Here is a 19,991-nt window from a genome sequence, read left to right as displayed (position 1 = left end):
CAGCATTTCAGAATGATAGACTGATGTGTCTTTATATAGCACTGTGGAAAAAAAAAAGAAGGCCAAGTTGTGAATAATAGTGTTTAAGTGTTAGGCAATCTGAAGCAAATACTCACCAGCAACCACATACCACACAACAAAAACACTAACCTAGGAACCTATACTTCCAACAAAGCCCTTTGCCAACTTTGTCCACATATCTATTCAGGGGACACCATCATAGGACCTAATCAGAAGCTTGTTCACCTGCACATCAACTAATGTGGTATATGCCATCATGTATGTGCCAGCAATGCCCCTCTGCCATTTACATTGGCCAAACTGGACAGCCTCTGTGTAAAAGAATAAATGGACACAAATCAGACATCAAGAATTATAACATTCAAAAACCAATAGGAGAACACTTCAATCTCCCTGGTCAGTCGATTACAGACCTAAAAGTCGCAATATTACAACAAAAACTTCAAAACCAGACTCCAATGAATTGGAATTAAATTTGCAAATTGGACACCATTAAATTAGGCTTGAATAAAGATTGTGTAATGACCCATCCACTCCCAAAGTAAAACTATTTCCCCATGTTTATTTCCCCCCCCCCTACAGTTCCTCACATCTTCTTGTCAGCTGCTGGAAATGTGCCATTTTGAATATCACTATTCTCCCGCTGGTAATAGCTCACCTTAACTGATCACTCTTGTCATAGTGTGTATGGTAGCATCCATTGTTTCGTGTTCTCTGTATCTTCCTACTGTATTTTCCACAGCATGCATCCGATGAAGTGGGTTTTAGCCCACGAAAGCTTTTGCTCAAATAAATGTTAGTCTCTAAGGTGCCACAAGTACTCCTGTTCTTTTTGCAGATACAGACTAACACAGCTGCTACTCTGAAACCTGGAATTATGTCTGAATAGGTATTATAGAAATATTTCCTCAGAAACAGAATATTTCTAGAGTTTCTCTGTGTTGCTTTGAGTTATTTTATTGCTGTATAATGTTTAATTCATAAAAACACAGGAATAACTAAATCCAGGCTTTAAGCCTGAATTTCAGCCTTTGTAAGGGCAGACACATACCATGGGATACATTTGCAGACAGTCAGTAACATGTTTTATAATATCCTATTTCAACTATATTCAGATTATAATTTTTCTTATGGAATTTGAAAGAAAATGTGTATACCAACTAACAGCTACTGAAGTTAAAGGCCCACATTCAACAACACACTTAAGTGCATGCTTAAGTGTAAGCACCAAGCCCAAGAGTTTTGCTTAATCAGGGTCAAAATGCAACTCTTACTCATGGATTGGCCTTAGTTACCCAGGTTAGTACACTGAAATCAGTGACACACCAGTAAGAAACTGCAGCAGCGGGTCCTTAAAAAAAACAAAACAGACCACACTAAAAGCCTCAAAGAAAATATGTAGGACAAATTCTATAGCTATATTCAGTTGTATTAGTTATGGTAAAATACTGAATGAGAGAGTGGATGAGTTTGTGGTCTTTATGCAGACTAGGAGAAGAGATGTGCAATAATTCATATTTCACTATGAGAGAGTTTCATAGAAAAAAGACTAGCAATATTTCAATAAAAAAATTACATTACTTTCACAAAAGTATAAAAATGTCAGTCTTTGGAGCCCAAGGGCTAGCGTTCCCTTCCCCTAACTTGACTTGGACTTTGTAACCTCAGGAGGCCTTGGGAAAACTGGGGAGCTTTAGTTTCATACTGGGTGGGGCTATCAAAGAAGTTGCTGCTGGGTGGTGGGGCAGGGTGGAATAAGCAGGTCAGGAGAGTGGCTCCGAGATTCCAGGCCCCACAGAGCTGGGCAGTTTCATCTGAAACATTCTCATCCCCACCAAAGAGAGTCTCTCTGTTAAGAGAGCCTTAGGCTCCTACATAGCACAGACTCAGCATTGAGTGGGTTTCCTACATATATTCCCCACCTGAAGCCGTGATTCTCAGGCCACGTCTATGCTGCAGACTTCAGCCAGCATAACGATGTTGGTTTTGGCTGTGATTTTTGATTGACATAGCTGTGATACTGCACCCCATATTCTTCAATGATATTAATATGATATAATTATATCTAAATGATGATGTGTTTTATACAAGATAAGGCATGTGAGGTGTCATTGGAAAGGTTCTGATTTGCTGAATATGATTATCCTATTTGTATGCATGTATCTTTTTATCCAAAGTTGTGAATATTGATTATCTATTTCACATGTTGCTATTCCTGGGCAATGCACACTGGGCAAAAGGCTCAGTCTAGATGGCTGGTTGGGAAGGTTAATGAGCCATTAGGAAGAAACTGTAGGCCTTAGAAGCAGCTTATCTCCCACCTGGGGAGCCTTCTGGAGGATGCTACAGACAGCCTCCAAGTAATGGCTGCTATGACACTATAGGGACATGTGACCAGGTCACCTCATGATGGACTCCATTTTGGGATGTCAGTATTTCTCCACTGACTGGTGTGGGAACAAAGCTTTGAAACAAAGGGTTTCCACCCTATACAAAAGCTATATAAGCCAGGGGAGTGACATCATATAGGTTCTTTCACTGACTCTCCACCCAAGAAGACTTCTGGAAACACCTGAGGAGCAAAGACTGAACTGGAAGAAGTGCTGGACACAGGCTAAAGGGATTTTTAGCCTGTGAATGGAACACCTGGGGATTCCAAGCTGTAAGCAAGTGCAGCTTGCCCCTTAAGAATCTGCAGCCTGCTCATATCATCACTTAGGGTGAGATTTTGCTATTCATATCCGATCTATGTAGTATATTACACTTAGTTTGCATTTTTTGTTTATTTGCTAGGTAATCTGCTTTGATCTGTTAGATTTTAAGTAATAGCAATCTTTTGTAGTTAATAAACTTGGTTTTGCTTTATCTAAAACCAATGTGTGGGAATCATAACTTGGGGCAAAAGCTGTCACATGTTCCTCTCCGCACTGAGAGGGGGCAAATTTTATGAGCTAGTGCTGTACAGTTCCCTGTGCAGCATAAAACGGTATAATTTTGGGTTTATACTCCAGATGGGGTGCATGCCTTAGGGACTGGGAGGTGCCATAGCTGGAGCTTCCCCATGCTCTGCAGGGCTGCAGAGCGTCTGCGTGTAACTGCAGCTAGGAGTGTCTCTACCTGTATGTGTGCTGGTGAAAGTGCAGGCTGGAGCCTGGACAGGGCGTGGCAGCTTGTTACAGCAGTACAGTGTAAAAGGAAGCCCAGGCTGGTGGGTTGAGGTTCAGTGGTACCCCAATTCCAGGTGGCACCCTGGGGGGGAACCCATCACAATAGCTATGCCAAGAGAGGCCCTAGTGCAGACACAGTTATACAGGCAAAACTGTGTATTGGCCAGTATAACTTGTTTTGTTTGGAGGGTATGGGTTTTTTTACAGAACCAGTACAAAGTGCAACACTTGGAGCACTTTGCTAGTATGGTACACTGGTATTCCTGTACAAGTATAGCACTGCTCCTGTAGACAAACCTCAGGCCATGAGGGACAAACTGACAGGACTGACTGGATGGGCATAGCTCAGAGATGTCCCATTGAAACATAAACAGCCATACCCTGTTCCTTAAAACTGTCAGCACATGCTAAAGTACGAGGAGTTCCCTTCCTGAGTGTGACTCAAGGCAGTGGAGTGTATCTGAAACATGAGCGAAGTTAACTTGGATCTCCCTGGTTTAGGTTTGGTTGAGGCAGCACATTTTACCCCGTGGTGTCTGGTTTGTCATTCTACTTCCTTTAGAGGCTGCTAGAGTTTCTAATATTAGAAACTATCTTTGATCCTCAGCAAATACTTTAAAATCCAAATGTTTATCTGCAATTTATATTTATATTTCAATTTCATGAGGACTTAACGCGACATAAATATCCCATAAAATTATTTATTGTATTGATTTATAGCATTCCTACCACTGTAATAAAGCAGCTGATACTGTAGTGGGAGCTGGTAACAGTAGAAATGAAAACAACTATTCCTAAAAAAAGACAAAAATATGTAAACTGACAGGACTGGTATAATCATCAAATATACAAGCTAGGACACTACATCTTTTTCGTAAAAGCTCCCATGTTTCTGGATTATCTGCCTTTAATACATTTTAATAAATTCTTGAAAAATTTGTAAGAAAAACTGAACTCATGAGATTTTCAGTCTATTTTCCAGACCAAATGAGGTTTAGATGATTTTTTATTTATATTGGAGTATCAGCCTTTGATATTCACCCATCACTAGCTATGGCACCTGTGGGGCTGAATCCCACAGAAACAAGTAAAACAAGTAATTGAAAGAAGGAGTATTACACTGCAGTTGAATAACTCTTCAGAACCTAGAGTACATTTTCTGATATATAAACAGACTGTAACCAACAACATTAAGAACCAACCAAGAGGTTAGAAAGACAACTTCCCAGAAAATTCTGAGAGAGAGGGCAGAGCTATCTCATCTGGATACATAGATCAAAAGGTTTCAATGTTTTGTTAAATGTAGAAAATACAGAGTTAGCCAAGAGAAATACTTTCTATTTAGAGGAATATGTTAAAGGAGAAACCAAGAGTCCATGATACATGATTTAAAGGAGAAGACATTAGTGTCTTTTGACACTAATGAAAAGAATTTGAGAGAGATGGAGAGAATATAATCTGAAGAATTTGGAATAATTTGCACTGATCTTGCACAAAGATCCAAAATGGCCCCTGAAATATATGTCCTGTTTCAGAAATGCCCCCAAGTAAGGCCTACATCATCCTTAATGGAATCAGTGAAACACTGAGAATGCGGTGAGGGTTCAACATGGAAAGACCATGTGGAAGTCAATCCAAGCCTCTAAAAGAGAGAAATGCCAGAAAGAGAGACACCAACACCCCTCCTTTCCACTATCCGAAGAAGAGACACTGCCAGACCACATCAGAAGCACAGACTTAGGGCTTGTCTACACTAGAAGCACTACATCGGCGCAAGCTGAACTGATGCAGCACATCTGTTGAAGAGCTTTCTCCCATTGGCATAATAAAACCACCTCTGTGAGAGGCAATAGCTATGCTGGAGGGAGATGCTCTCCTGCTGACATAGCTCTGTCAACACCAGTGCTTATGCTGGTGTAATTTATGTTGCTCAGCCGGGTGGCTGATTCACACCCCTGAGTGACATAAATTATACTGACGTAAGCGATAGCATGTACATGCCCTTAGATACATTTTATAGATTTCCTCTGATTGGCCAATGTTCTTCCTGACTTGGATTTTGGCCTTTGGGGCTGGTAAACTGGACATGCATGGATGACAAAGGAAAGTAGGAGAACGAGAGATGAGAAAGACTTTGATAACAGTAACTATCATGGGGTGGAAATCTTTTTTTAAATAAACAAAAACTTACAAGGAGCATAACTAATTTATTCTTCATTACTTTGCTTATTACTACTTATACTTTCCTTTCCCCATTATCTAATCTGTTTATTGTCAGTTTAGATAGTAAACACTTTGAGACAGAGACAGGGTCTTCTTTGATGTTTGTATCCTGATGTCTATATAGGAACCTTATACATTTTTCTGCACAGGAATATGAAACTATGTTGCCTTATTTTTGTGTCAGGTGCAAAATCTCTGTAATCATGCCTATAATTAATATTGGCTTTATTTTCAGAAATCTATCACTTCATCCATTATTGGAAAGATATTTTTTTCAAAATTTGCTGGATCAATTGGGGTTTGATCCCACAGACACTTATTCACATGAACAGGCCTTACTCATATGGTGGTGAAACACCACAGGGCAGAGAGAGTCAGCATAACACCTGTGGTCCATTTAAATCCCACCTTTGCACAGGGATGAATTTCACCTGTGAGTTAGTGCCACTGACTTCACTGGGATTATTGATGTGAGAAAAATTTTGCATGATAATCCTTACTGAGGAGACTTAATTTTATCTGGTTAGTCGTTATGACGCTAGTACAGCTCTTTTTATTCATAAATTATATTTATGATAATCCAATTTGAAAAATGCACTGTTATTCTATCATAGAATATCAGGATTGGAAAGGACCTCAGGAGGTCAGCTAGTCCAACCCCCTGCTCAATGCAGGACCAATCCACAACTAAATCAAAAACAAAGAGCCCTCTCTGCATCATTTGCGGTTAACCAGTCAAAGAGCACAGTGTCTTCAGTGGAAAGGAGCCAAGAACATATAGAACCATTGAGCAGAGTTCTTACAACCAGAGAATGCACTCCTTGCCATAAGATCAGAGCTTTTTTGAAAGAGCAGCAGCTTGAAGAATGCAGGCGTCGATCCCACTACCTCTCACATACTAAGCGAGCATTCTACCATTTGAGATAATGCCCCATGTATCCAGCATGTGTTCACTATTATTCTAAATGGCACCTCTTACATAAAAGAATTATGCAAACATTGACTACCTAAGAAAAAAATGTTGCACTATTGGGCAGAAGTATCTAATTACCCACAGAGACAAGGTAAGTGAGGTAATATCTTCTGATGGTGGAAGAGACAAGCTTTCAACCCTCACAGAGCTCTTCCTCAGGTCTGGAGAAGGTAACCAGAGTCCAAACTAAATACAAGATGGGACAGATTGTAAACACAAGGGGCTCACACATGTTTTAGAAGACCACTTTGTTAGATGAGCCTGGCGACTTAAACTCATTACTCTGCTGGACACTAAAAGCTATGGATTTAACAGAGACATTGGTTGTATGGCTCATTACAACTATTATGCTGCTGCCTAGTATCTCTTCATTATCCTGTGACTGCAGAGGTGTTAATTGTCCACTTTATTTCAAGTAGAGTCCTACAACATATGTCAACTTCTTATGTTTAACATCTGTCCCACCTGGTATTTAGATTGGACACTCTGGTTATGTCCTCTAGACCTGAGGAACGGCTTTCTGCGAAGGTCAAAGTTTGTCCCTTCCACCAACACAAGTTGATCCAATAAAAATTACTACCTCATGCCCCTTGTCTCTTTCATATCCCAGGACCAACACAGCTACGGCAACATTAAACACAACAAGTTTCCCATAATCATGCTTGTAATGGAAGGTTAAACTGTATTATACTGGTGAGTGACTACGTGGCACTATGTGTAAAATGTTTGTTTTAATGAACCTCAGTCATACCTGGCAGACCGTTAAATGATCTTATAATGAACATATCTGCTGTGTATAAGCAAACTCTGTAGCCAGTCCATATCTGGTACAGAGGAATATGACATGGTGTCAAGAGTAAACTAAGAACAGAAAGAACAAAAATAGCAACAAAGGTTGCAGACAGAAGGAAAAAAAACCCCAGAGTGTAGGACCTGATCAACATACCAATGCACCAGAAAACTTTAGCTTTGACAAACTTTCAAAATGGACATACTGGAGACATTATTTTGCAAGATTTTGCATTGTTTCCAAGATATACAAAGAAACTGGAGATATACAGCCCTCCTCCAGGGCTATTTTAAACCCCTCAGGGCAGGAGTGGGGTAACCTCCCCGTCACATTCACCAACAGAAGTTGGTCCAATAAAAGATGTTACATCTCTCGCCTTTTATCTCTCATACCCTAGGGCCAACACAACAAAAACACGGCATACAATATTAAAAGATATAAACAGATACTTGAGTGTTAAAAGTCATTATCATAAAACCTGTGAGGCAAGGGATGAAAACTCCCAGGCTCAGAGGGATAAATTCCAGCCTACACGCACAAGATGAAGAAAAAGTCATAGTTCAAGAAATAATGTTTTGACCAATATAGGCATATCCAGCTAGAGACTTACGGTGTAATACATGCTTGAAATATGGACATTTTGAGGTCAGACACTTGAGCACTTTCCTCCAGTGATGTGTTTCTACATTAACAATTTGCCAATTTTCTGCATCTGCATTTATTCTGCTTGCATCTGGCCTCAACTTCCAACCATTTGGAGTAGATCATAAAATGGCTGGGTGAGTTTTCGTGTTGCTACAGAGCAGCAGCTACATTATGCCAGTAACCTAGAAAGTACAAACAACGATTTGGCATTCTTGTCAACTATTTTGCAACAAAACCAGAACACTTTGTCAATTGATTTCGAGTAAATGCGCCAATGTCAATTCAGTTTCTCACTATTCTCAAGCACTCTTTCACAGTGCGACTTTGAGAAGTGTTGCTTCCTCTCATTTACTGGAAATGTTGTAGCCTTGATTTTGCCCAGCCCATTCAAAATTGTACAATCAGTATCTGCAGAGTTTAGGTTCACGGTCCTTAAAGCAGGATCTAATGTATCAATTTGTGGGGTGCAATTTTTCTCATTGCTGTTTTTGTCATCATGGGAGGTTCATTCTTCTTCAATATTTCTCTTTTTCATGTAAACCATATTTTTTTCATTACTATCCTTTTCATGTGAGCCAAATTCTTCTTTATTATCATTCTCCTTTGCGCCACCAGGAAAACTGGACAATTCTCCATCATTTTCCTCACATTTCCATTCTTTATCTTCAGGTAAATCTACTAATTCCTTAGTAATAGGACTCCATCATTTATGCTTCACTCTTCAATTTCTTATGTCCTGGGACAATGACTACTGACTAAAGCCCAGTCTACGTTGTTCTGTTTCAAATGTTTTCCCATCAGATTTACCCCTTGCTGCAAACTAGACTGCAGTTGAGCTTTTTGCTCCTATACTGAGCTCCCGAAGACTTCTTCAGGGGGCATCTCTTTTTTCTATGGGGGAAAAGAGACAGTATTAGAGAGAGCTAAAATCTGTGTTTCACAGTCCTGGAAAGTCATCAAACATTACATGTTAAACATAGCAAAAGTAGTAACAATATTTCTCTTATATTGTTGCATCGATAGGGGTTTGATAGATATCTCTGGCATCTCATTAAATATGTGCTTTATTCATCGCTAGTTGCACTCTTCAAGTCTTAAAACACAAGTATGCTTTCACAATTTCACAATAAAACAAGGTTAACAATATTGTGGCTGGCGTCTCACTTCACTTCATTCTTATATCTCACTGACTGACTGGCGACACCCTGCCACTTATATATCCACAAGGGCATGAATGACAACTTTCTAGAAGGTTCAAGGAAAATGTAGTTCTCAGAAAGTCTGGAAGGTTCCATAAGATTCTACAGAACATTCTAGGACATTAGTGAAAAATGAATCCACATATAGAATACCTGAAATATTTTACTTCAAACATTCTATTTTCACTTTTGTTGCTAACAACAAAAACAACACCCCGACCCCAGCACCCCAAAGCCTAGCACACCAGGCAGTCGCCTGAGTTGCCTGCCCCTAAATCCAGCCCTGTCTGAGTGTGAGAGAAAAAATGAAGAAAGGGAAAGATTTATATTCTGAAACTGAAAAGCCTGCACAGTATAATGACAAAACACATATCTCAGTTTTTCCCACAGTTTGTCTCCATAGTCAGGAGACAAAGAGCATATTTACCCCTTTATTGGAGTAAAATGGGCTGTTGTCCAGTCTTGGACATTGGTGAACAAGTCCCATGAAGTCATAACTTAAGGAATCTGGGCCTGTAGTTTTCCAGTCACATAATATCACTGTACAAAACATATTTCAACCAGTTTTTCACAACTTTTTTCTTAAGAATAGCACCAGGCTGTGAGCTCTAGAACTTCTGTAGGTGTGGGAAGTGTCAGGTCATCCTGTTCTGAAGATTATCTCCATGAATCAGATTTCTGAGAATATCTTACAAATGGAAAGAAAAGAGTTATTCATAATTGCAGACATTTAGTACTAATAAAATAGCCTCTTTTTAATTAGCCTCCCTCCTGCACAGATCTCAGAAAACATTGTATTTTGATGCTTTGGTGAGGCCTCCCAAGGAGAAGTAAGCAGCAAGTATGCAATTTCACTACTGCTAAACAAATGGTTTAAAGAATTAGTGAGGTCATATTGTACCCTAATGAAAGAGGTTGAGTCATCATAGAAAAATGTGAAGTATTTTGTTGGCTGGGACTTCCAAGTTATACAAGTATGCAGTGTAGTTGTAGCCATGTCGGTCCCAGGATAATAGAGAGACAAGGTGGGTGAGGTAATATTTCTTCTGCACCTCAAACAACCCCCCAACCTCATAATCAGAAGCAAGCTCCCCATGACACACCAATTGAATCTGGCACCAGACCCTGACAAAACAACAGATGCAAAACCTGCAGACATATCTCCACTGGTACAACTATCAACACTTCCCACAACACATCTTTCAAGATCCATGGGTCCTGCACATGCCTATTTCAATATGTGGCATACCTCATCCAGTGCCCTAAATGTCCCAATAACAATTGTGTGGGTGAAACCAGTCACTGTGCTCTCAAATGAAATCACTCAGGAAAATGATAAATGACAAAAACACCACATCACCTGTGGGTAAACACTTTTCACAAAGTGATCATACTATATCTGACCTACCTAGTCCACATCCTCAAAGGAAATCTGCACAACACTTTCAAAAGATGAGGCTGGGAGCTTAAATTCATAACTTTGCTAGACACTAAAAATCATGGTCTTAATAAAACACTGGATTTATCGCTTATTACAACAATTTATAACCCACTACCCCCTCCTTTTTATCCTATGACTACAAAGGTGTTAACAGGCCACTTGACCTTCAATGGTCCCTTATATGTACTAACTACTCATATTAAACTATCTGTTTTACCTTGCATTGAGCTGGGACACGCTGAGGGCAAGTCTACAGTTAAAAAGCTGCATTGGTGCAGCAACACTGATACAGGACTTTAATGAAGATGCTCTAAGCCAGGGATCAGCAACCTTTCAGAAGTGCTGTGCCGAGTCTTCATTTATTCACTCTAATTTAAGGTTTCGCGTGTCAGTAATACATTTTAACGTTTTTAGAAGGTCTCTTTCTATAAGTCTATAATATATAACTAATCTATTGTTGTATGTAAAGTAAATAAGGCTTTTAAAATGTTTAAGAAGCTTCATTTAGAATTAAATTAAAATGCAGAGCCCCCCCATACCAGTGGCCAGGACCTGGGCAGTAAGTGTCACTGAAAATCAGCTCATGTGCCGCCTTCGGCATGCGTGCCATAGGTTGCCTACCCCTGCTCTATGCCGATGGGAGAGAGCTTTCCTGTCATCTTAGCTTATCCAGTTTCCCAAGAAGCCATAGCTATGTTGGCAGGAGAGGCTTTCCCTTCAACATAGCATTGTCTGCATGTGGGGTTAGGTAATTATAACTATGTCGCTCAGGAGTGTGGGGTTTTCACACCCCTGAGTGACATAGTTATACCAATATAAGTCTGTAGTATAGATCAGACTTCAGTACCTTTCTCAGACCCGAGGAAGAGCTCTGTGTAACTCATAAAATTGTCTCTCTCACCGACAGAAGTTGATCCACTAAAAAATATTACCTCACCCAGTTTATACAAGGTCTTTTCCATCTGAAATAAATTAGCAGACTTGGATAACCAAAACAGTGTCACATAAAGGTCTTGTCTACACTATACAACCACATCAGCTGACCTGGTTGCAACATGATGCTGATTTGTTGTGTGAACAAGACCTTATCCATGTTCCATTATCAGTCTTATGATTCAGAAATGACTTCAGCCTGGTTACATTACCTGATTAGGATATTGTCTACACTACCAATTGCAGTTGTGTTGTAACAGGGTCAAGAGACAGCTGTGGCGATAACCATGTATTCATAGATGTCAACTTCCCCTCTGCCAATGGGTCCTCGTCTGCTCCCCCACCCTGGGCCCACTCCTGCACTGCCCTCACCCCACCCCCATTCCACCCCCTTCCCCCAAGTCCTCGCTTCTGCCCTGCCTCTTCTCCACCTCCTTCCCTGAGCGTGCTGCGTCCCCTCTCCTTCCCCTCCCTCCCTCCCGGAAAGGTCTAAGCGCAGGCAAACAGCTGTTAGGCAGCGGGCAGGAAGCATTGGGAGGGATGGGGAGGAGTGGGAATGTGGTGCACTTGGGGGAGGAGACGGAGGCCAGAAGGGGGTGGGGTTGGGGAGAGCTTGGCTGCTGGTGGGAGCAGATTTTTCCCTGTGGGCACTCCAGCCCTGCAGCACCCACACAGTCAGCACCTATGTATCTATTGATCAATTTGTGGTGCACTAACAATTTGCTTGACACTGTATATGATAGTCCTCACCCTGATGAGCTTTTATTTGATTGTAAAAGCAGCAAAGAGTTCTGTGGCACCTTATAGAATAACACATGTATTGGCACATGAGCCCACGAAAGCTTATGCTCCAATACATTTATTAGTCTATAAGGTGCCACAGAACTCCCTGCCGCTTTTACAGATCCAGACTAACACGGCTATCCGTCTGATATTTGATTGTACCATGGACAGAGGCTAAGGAGCTCATTCCTGAAGTACATGAACAAGGTATGCCAGACAGCTAATTTAAAATATCTTCTCAATATAGCTTCAAGGAGGTTGTAGATTGTAGTGTACCAGCCTGATTCATTTTCATGATCTCACAGATCTTGGCCATGAATGTGCCATGAAAATCCTGATTTCACGTTCTTGTGCCCCAAAGAAAAAAAATCAGAAAAGAGTGAAGAGAAATGATGGGAGAGGGTGTAAAAGAGAGAGAGAGAGAATCCTCTTCTCTTTTGGACCATTTGTATTATGCTATGACTTGCACAATCTACAGCTGAAAAAGACCCATTAGCCCATCCAGTGTAGGACTGTTCCCTATTTAATTTAGGTAATTTAAGTCTTTTGTCCAATCTAACTTTAAATAGGCCAACCAATGGGGCTTTCACCATTTTCTTTGAGAGGTAACTTCACAGAGTCCTAGATCTCACTGTGACAAAGATTTTCCACATATTCATGGGTGGCAGGTGGAGCCCCACTTTGGGGAGGCTAGCCCCTGCTCCACTCCTTCTGTCCCCTCGCGGCCATGCCATGAGTCTCCCTCTGTGACTGGACTCCCCTGAGACTCCCCTACCCCTACCTCCCCCCAGCCACAGGAGCCCCGGGCCAGGTGGAGCACTGACACTCCCAAGTCCAACCTGTTCGGAGAAGCCCCAGGCTGGTGGGTTTAGTGCAGTTTGTGCCACTACACCTGAGCCGCCACAGTCACATCTCCGCTCCACAGACCTCAAGCCGCCCCACAGGAATATTCAAAACCTCTTTTCTTCTCTCTTCTGGGAGAAGAACCTGAGCTTTTGAGATGCGCCATGCAGATTCTGGGGCTGCTGAGGAGGCAGTATGTGTTACTTAGCTTCCCGGGTTCATGAGTAATCTCCCTGGAGTACAGGGAGATTATTAAGTAACCCAGAAAGCTGAGTATCAGATACCATCTCCTCAGCTGCCCTGGAACCTGCACATCTCATAATAAAAATTAAAAATTTCCCCTGCCAAATCTGCAATTGGAGTCCAGGCGCAGCAGCTGTGCTAAGGGAGGCTGAACCTTCCCTGGCTTATTATACTCACCACCCATGCATATATTCAGTTTAAATTTTCCCTGTCTTAATTCCATTTCATGACTATGTTTTTCCCCTCTTTCACTACCAGACACTAAATAATCTTTAGCACTCACTGCTTAAACCCTTCAGCTATTTACAGACTGTTGAATGTCACTCTTCCCCGCTCCGTCCCCTATCTCACTTGTCTTATGCTGTCTATGCTGTCCCCCCATTGTCCACCCTACCCACAACCCTGCCTGGAGCCCTTTTACTGTCCAGAGTAAAATCAGGGTCTATGCCTGGTAGGGTGCTGCTAATGAGATGATCCAGCTCATCATAAAACAGGCATGCCAGCAGGGAATTACTAAACTGGGAATTATGGTCCTTCATCTTTCAGTAGGTTTTCTTAATCCCCTTGATCTTCTCCTGATATTGTGGTCCAGTAGATTTGATTCCCAGCTCAGCCGGTTTATTAGACATGTCATTGTAAAGCTTTGCCTTTCAGTTCTTTCCCCCAAAGCTGTGGTCCCTGCTAGCCTCACACTGGAGAACCACCAACACCTTGGTGTCAGCTTTTGTCCAGTTGGGAAGAGTTAGGCACCTAAGGATAGAATCCACAAAGCCAGCAAACTGAGTGGGAAGCCACCTAAGATAGACAATAGGAAAGGCTAAGGAGAGAGGTGTGGCTTAAGGCCTGCCCCTCAAAGGGATTTAGGCACCTCCTTTTACTTGGGATTCACAATTGTAAAACCTCTCCTGGATTTAGGTGCCTAAGACAAGTCAGTCTTTGTTTTTGCAAAAGAAGAGGAGATGGCACCTCCTACGCCTTATAATTGATAACCCAGGAGTGACAACACTCACTCAGATTCAGTCCCCAATCTGCCTGAGTCACAGCAGGTACTTGATTACAAGTCTTCTATTGCCCAGGAGTGTGCTCTCACCACAGGGCTATGAGGTATTCTAGAGAGGCACATATACACATATACAGCAAAACTACATAACTTCACATACAAGGATAACACACACAATCCAACAGGATATTAATGTTCTACTTATCAGGACTCTTAGAATGATACCTCACAAGGCATACTTGTACAAAACATATCCCAATTATATGACAGTGGTGAATGTGGGAGTGCCAGGGTGTCACAGATCTTTAGAACATAAGAACGGCCGTACCGGGTCAGACCAAAGGCCCATCTAGCCCAGTATCCTGTCTACTGACAGTGGCCAATGCCAGGTGCCCCAGAGGAAGGGGATCTAACAGGCAATGATCTTTCAGGAGCTTTGGTATGAGCTAGGCCCAGCAGCAGAAAATTAGGCGCCTTATGAACTTTTAGTGCCTACTTGGGTCATCAGGAGCTCAGTGGGGCAGGTGTCTACAGTGGCAGTTAGGCTCCTATCTCGGGGCTGTGGATTCCAGTAAGGGGCAGGACATCTAAAATTTAGGCCCTGCAATGGTGAGTCTAAGACCTCGTCTACACTACACAATTAAGTCGACTTAAGCTGCCTTACGTCAGCCTAATTATGACAGTGTAAATACTACAGCCTTGTCTTGCTGATGTAAATGCCCTACTACACCAACATAAGTCTTCCTCCATGAGAGTCATAGAGCTCATGTCGGTGTAGTCAGGGTGACGCAGTGTCTCTGCAGACACCGTGTTCCTTACATCCGCTGTTGGCTGTCTTGTCAGTTTCACAGCTCCATGTTGGAGAGCTGAAAAGGACAAGAAAGCCAGGCAGCTAGAGCTTGGCTGCCCTTGGCTCACACTCCCAGCCGAGCTGCGCACCTCACTCCCCACTCCGGAGGGTGGCTGCCCCTGGCTCCCAGTGAGGAACGGGGAGGCAAAAAGCCCAGGGGGCAACTGGGCTCCTAGTGAGGAGCTGCATGGAGCTGAGATCTCTGGCTCTTATCCTCCCACACTGACCCTCTTCAGTTGCTGGAAATGCTTCAGGTGAGGATGCACACCACTGACAGAAGGAAGGGAGTGTGGACATGAACTGCGGCGGCTCTAAGTCAACCTAACATAGATCGACTTAAGTCTGTAGTATAGACATGCCCTAAGTCTAGCCCTCCCTTTTGTGGGTCTAGCCATCACTCCCTACCAGCACTCCAGCATGCCACAACTGTCCATTCCCCGTTCAATGTACATTCTTACTGGGGTTGTTCTAAACTTCAATCCTGTAAGGTTTCAAGTACTGGATTTTGGAGCAGCTCAAGGTCCATTACGTGGCTCTCTACATGCCCTGGCAGCACCTCCCCTGTCTACACTGCTATTTTTAGCAATGTAATGAAGTGTAGTGTCCCTCTACCTCTCCCTGCCAAAGCTACATGCTGCCGTATGGACAGAGTTTGCTTTTCACTGCAGTGTCTGGCTACACATACTCTACATGCTGCTGCCAGTGGTGTTCAATGTAGACGTACCCATAGCTGGGATTTTTAGTTAATTGGTAAAAGGCTACAAAAAGGTTAGGAACCAGGGCCTTAATCATTCATGATACAAATTGATAACAATCCCAAATTCACTCTATTGTACTTTGCAGCTATCACATTTCCCTTGCCTTCGAGACAAAGTATTTCAAGTCAGTATTTATCCACAGAATCTATCATCTTATCACAGATTATCAATATATCAGCCATCTACACCCACACAGCAAATGCAGACATTATGCCATATGAACATCATCGCACTAGCACTCATGCAGCTAATAAATCACATTCAGTTTTCATTAAACCATTTATTCCTCAAGGGATCAAATACAACTTAATTAGTACATAAATTTTAGTTTCCTCTTTAATACAAAGCCACGTTATATAATAATTGTTTATGCTCATTTGCATTACATTACAGAGAACTTGAAAAAATACTGTGTAAAGGTTTGCTACTCAGTATTCTTACAGGAAATCAATAGTGTATAGGTGTCTCATAAAACTGTTTAGGGGAAACAATACTGATCCAGTCAGTGAAAGGATTATCCCGCTCATTCCATGATCTTATTTGATAAATTGTCAAGACATGATTTTCCAAACATTTTCTTTAAGTGTAGACTTTGGCATGCAGGCCAGTTGCAAAGGGTGTTTTTCTGAAAGGGAAGTAGGAAAAACTTATCATGATTGCTCATTAAATATTCTAAAAGAGCAGTTTTTTCACAATATAGTTTGCCTAATTTAACCATTTTAAACTTACAGGAAGTATAAAATATTTTTGAAGCCAGCTGCGAAAATCAAATAGTACAAAAGGTAAGATATCACTTAATTGCAAATCCCCCTTTTTTATTCAGTGATGGGAAAAGTCGCATTAACTCCAACTAGCACTGAATCAGACCTATAACTGCCTTCCAGCAGATGTTAGTTGTCTGGAATTTCTTCAGAAGTTACAGTGAACGTGAAGTGAACGTGAAGTATAGTTGCTCTTTTTATAATTTCTTGTTTCTTTTCGAGATGGACTTTCTTTTCTTGTTTACTCTGTAGTAAATATTCAGTAGCTCATGTGGTTAAATTGAAAGGCTAGTACTTGTGCTAACTGGAACATGACCTTAATACGTCTTCTAAAAATTTAATTTATTTACTTTGGGTGGCTTGGCTTATGCACGTCTTGCTTTAAAAAGTCAACAGGAAATCCAAACAGGCCAAGCGGCTTATGCATTTAAAATAAGCTCTCCAATGCAGAGATTCAAAGTTAGTACTAGGAGGCAAATCACATGGATTCATTAGGTTCTCATCGTTGAAATATACAAAGAAAAAGCATAAATACGTTCTATATTCTTCCCTACACCTCTTGGCAAACATCATTTAATCTTTGGAGGGATTACACATATAGGCTGGAGCCTGCAAACATTAACACATGAGTGACTCTGCAAATGAATAGCTCCAATGAACTGAATGAGAATTCACATGTGCATAAAGTTACTCACGAGTGTTTGTAGGATCAGAGGCCATAGCACAGATCTCCTCTACCACTAACATCATATGTTTGTATGTATATATATTATAAGGGAGCTGGTATATATTTGGGTTGCCTAATACTTTCCAGTATAAAAAGATTCTTGTGATCTTTCCGGGAAGCTCTTAATATCTCCATTGTTTACAGCAGACCTTTCAAATTCAGTAGAGAGAAAGCCCTGAGGCCGCAGAAGTGCCTTTTCTTTGTCCCTGGAGTTCCATTAGAGTTTGGCTGAGATCCAAACTTTTGAAAATTGCCGTTCTCTTCCCCTGTGTTGTCAGCAAAAACATTGGTAGCATGCCAAAATAATAACCAAACATAACCAAAAAAACATTCTAATCTAAACCCTGGACCAAACTACCATCGAAGCAGCAGCAGTGCACATTACACTCAACCCTGCAAAAAGATAGACTCTTCAGGCAGGTAGGAGTGGGAGACAGAGCTCATACATATGGCCCAGTAACCCATTTCTCCCCTCCCCCCCTGTGTGGGGCACCATATGGGAAAGGTGTTCCCTCACCTCCTCAGGGGTGGTAGAGAGAACCAGGCCAGACCCCTGCTAAACACCTCCAAGAACCAGTTTAAGGCCCTAGCAGCTCATTCTGCCCCAGGACTAACACCATTCTCTTACCAGCTAACATAGTTAGTCCTGTAGCTCAAGCTTCAGGGTTCAAACCACACTGACAATGCATGATGGTGTCTCGCTACATTTGTACATTTAAAAAATTGTTTTAACCTGTTTTCCTTTTACAAAAACCTAGGAAAATACATTTTTAAAACATCATTAAGAGAACGTAAAGTTGCAAAGTCAATTGACAATTAGGAAATGCCAGAATTAAAGTTGCCTATGCAACTATAACTCAACCCCCTTCTTTGTATATATTATACAGCCTTTAAATGTATGATCACATACAGTATTTTTAAATAGGACCTCTGCCTCATTCAGTGCTCAGGAAAATAAATCAGAATTATGTGGTGAATGCGGCTGTTGATAGGATTCCTGCCTCATTTCTTCAAGAATGGTGGAAAATGTGAAAAGAACAAAGAAGATGGCAGGAAGAGGAAGGCTAAGACAGGAGAACTTGAGTCCAGATCTAGAAAGGTATACAGGCACCTAAACACCTGGTTGAGGTGACTATGTCCCAGTTTTAGGCACTGTAATACACAAAAACCTCGCTCAGCCTCCACTGAACCCTGTAGGTGCCTACATTCACTCAGCATTGAGAGTTTTCAGTGTAAAAGTTCCCTCAGACACCTATGTCTCTGCCTTTGGGCATCCACACTCTGGGCTATTTGGTGCAAGTCTCTCTGAGGCTACATCTACACTAGAAACTTCAAAGCGCTGCTGTGAGATCGCTCCCACGGCAGCACTTCGAAGTGCGAGTGGGGTGAGCACAAGCGCTGGGAGACAGGTCTCCCAGCTCTCCTGCTAAGCCACCTCCACAAGAGGATTGCTCCGAGCCTGTCCACACTAGCGCTTTAAAGTACTCAAAATTGCTGCACTCGGGGCGGAGGGGTGGTGATTTTTCACACCCCTGAGCCAGCAAGTTAGAATGCTACAAAATGGAAGTGTAGACAAGCCCTCAATCTCTCTTTCTGAAGTTATTCAGCTTTAAATAACTGAATAGGAATTTGTCCAGAGAGCATGAGAAACACTTTATAGGCCAATGGCCAGGGTACACACCTGAGAGGTGGTAGAACGCTGTTAAAATCCTTTCTTTGGCAGACAGGGGAATTAAACCAGGATCTTCTACATACTAGATGAGTATCCTAACCACTGGGCCAAAGGTTTTAAGGGAAGGCCACTCAACTCAACCCTATCCCTGGCCTGTTTTGTGTAGTGTTAAGTGCCTTCCTTCTTCTTTTTCGTAAGAAACAACTTGCGTGCCTGACTCCAAGAGAGGGGGTCCCATTCGTATATCTCTAGGAAAAACAGCTGCCTTAGGCACTAAACTCTGCAACAGGGGGAAGACTTAGGATACACCCCTCTCATCAGCGTCTCCCATTGGCCTCCTTTAGATAGCATGCTGGCATTTGTGGAATGGATTCTAAGTCACCTCTCTCCCCCCATTCATTGTAGAGGGAGCCTAGGTGCTTAACTCAGGTTTTGAGGAGACCACTGTTGTTGCAGTGATTTTATAGGTGCCTAAAAGTTAGGTGTTGCACTGCCCAAATCTCTTTGGGGTTCCAGACCTCGGTTCCACCCTTGCCTCTGCTACAATCTTCTTAGGTGGTGCTGCACACATCACTTTAAACCAAAGTTTTGGCAGGCAGCCACATGTGGTATGTTCTTCATTTATTTTACCTAATGCGCAAGTGGAGGCACTGGAGGTCTGATATATAGAAACGGGCTGTCATAAATGGATAGGTAGGTAAGGGTTAAGTTTCTTTTACCTGAAAAGGGTAACCGAACACCTGACCAGAGGACCAATCAGAGAACTGGATTGTTTAAAGTCAGGCGGAATTTGTATACTCGGTGTTTTGTTTTTTCTTAGCTATGAGGAAACAAGCTTTTCTAATTCTCTCCTAATACTCTTCTAAACATCTGTAAGTACCGAACCCGCAAAGTAATTCAGCTATGAGGTCTTGGGGTGTATTTACCTGTATGTTAATTTGTTGTGCTGGTTTAATTGGGCT

The sequence above is a fragment of the Chelonoidis abingdonii genome, chromosome 1, assembly GCF_003597395.2.
Source record: "Chelonoidis abingdonii isolate Lonesome George chromosome 1, CheloAbing_2.0, whole genome shotgun sequence".
In the NCBI taxonomy this organism is placed as follows: domain Eukaryota; kingdom Metazoa; phylum Chordata; order Testudines; family Testudinidae; genus Chelonoidis; species Chelonoidis abingdonii.
This window is presented reverse-complemented; position numbering follows the sequence as displayed.